We start from the raw sequence: 2,066 nt of genomic DNA, 5'->3' as shown, positions 1-2,066 counted from the left end.
GACCGATTCATCTCTTGTACACCAACCCACAACGTATTGCGCGTCCATCGTGCATGCAGGATGAGACATTCCACTTGACAGCTGTGTCTTCACGGGCATGACTGTTAGCACACCACAACAGAGTTCGACACAGACGGAAAGACGTACGGTCTTCTTTAAATTGTGTACACCACGTCCTTATTTAGAGGAGACTCAGTTCATCACGCCTCACGTGCTGCTGTAAGCAAGCACTCACCACCACCGTTGTCTGTCGTCCTGATGACGTGTGTCTGGCGCAGTAGATGACATATGAGCGAGTCGTGAGTGTGAACTTGGAGGTCATGGCCACACACTATGGCGTGTGGTATCATTGAAGTGTTCTTCAGTGGCTCCACTTTAGTTTGAGATAAATGCCGCTCTCATTTTACCACCATGTAAAGGACTGTCTACGACACCGGCATAGGACAGGAGTCAGACCCTGCTCATGAGATCAGAGTGTCGTGATAATTATTAATTCAATTTAGCGAAACTTCTTTAAAGTCTCCTGTCATTTATGTAACCAGTCCTTTCGGCTCTTCTACATGCGTATAAATAAGCTGGCGGGATTCAACTTGGAAGCGCGCGACAGTAGATGTACTCGACACATCGTCCCCATTTGAACGTGGTAGAAAGCAATGCCTTCTCACGCACAATTTGTGGTGTGTCAGTTAGACTTGCTTGAGTATCAAATGACCAAAACGATTCCTGCCATTTCTGGCATACCACGCTGCAATAACTTTTTTGCAATTTGTGGGCTGGCCGCTGTTAGACTGACTTGTGATGAGGAATGGTTTTCACATTTCGACGTTTGTGAAGCATGTAAGTGTATCATTGTCAGTGCCCAATCGACCTACCATCCACAGTGCGTAGCACAAAAGTCCGAAGTATGGGGGAAGTTCTGTATTGCCGCATCCTCCGAATTGCCCCCGGCTATTTCTCCGAGTGACGGTTGACACCTCTGTGGGAAATAAGAGTCAGTAGAGAAAGTGAGGGGCCAAGATTAGTCACGTCGGAGGACTTCTTTTATTAACCGGCTTGAGTTTTGTTAAGCATTTCCCAATTTTCCCAATTAATATTAAGTAATGCTGACTAAGAAGTAAAACTTAGCCTTAGCCACCTTAGCTTAGAATTTTGACTGTAAAAACCGCACCAGAATACGACTACTTTCTTATTGCTTTAGCTTACGGGATTGTGGAAATCACGCAATTAGCAAACATTCATTAATCTGACAAGTTGTTGAATAACGTGCACTGCTTTGATGCTGGCATTTAAACAATGACTTTTCTGTTCAGAGAATAAAAACGGCAAGCTAAATACGCTGCAGCAGTTGTTAGTCTAAATAGCACTGAATAAACCATCCACGGGCCATGATAGTCAACTTCATGCCTTAGAAACCGACGTTCTACCAAGCTCAAGTGCCTCTGCGAATACGTCACACATATGTGACGAACCTGGTTGAAAAGAAAACCAGTTGAATTAGGAAAAAAATGAAAGTAATTAGTGCCGTTAAAAAAAACAATAAAACAGATGAGTCGTGGTAATCAACTTTCCCCTATGACCTCTGGCAGCGAATGCACTAGCTGCTTTGTTTATGCTGCAAACAAAACAACACTTCCAGGCCTAAATCCTCTTCTTGAACAAGTAACCCCTTGGATTCCTTACGGAAATCAAAAAGGAAACAAGGTTTGCCTGTGATGCGGAAAGCGAAATTGTCCTTAGCAATAATTTGGTGAGCAAGGAGACAGAGGTTGGCAACACCATCGTGGGCAAAGACATTGGGGGGCTGAACATTGAGGGAATGCCCATATCGCAGCCGTTGTCCTATAGCACCCTACCCTCCAGACGTCACTCTCTTGCCAGTGCAAGTTTGAAAGCAGTAGAGTAATCTGGAGTCAGCAACATACCCTTCTCGGGTTCTATATTGTCATGCCAAGAAAATAGAATTAAAGGTTGCATTTACCTCCAAATAAATTTCTCTGTCCAGTATCCAATTCTTTTCAATAAACAGCTTTAGAGTTCGTTGTAAATAATGCTTTACCTAAAAAATG

This window comes from Echinococcus granulosus (genome assembly GCF_000524195.1).
Source record: "Echinococcus granulosus chromosome Unknown EG_S00224, whole genome shotgun sequence".
Lineage (NCBI taxonomy): Eukaryota > Metazoa > Platyhelminthes > Cestoda > Cyclophyllidea > Taeniidae > Echinococcus > Echinococcus granulosus.
This window is presented reverse-complemented; position numbering follows the sequence as displayed.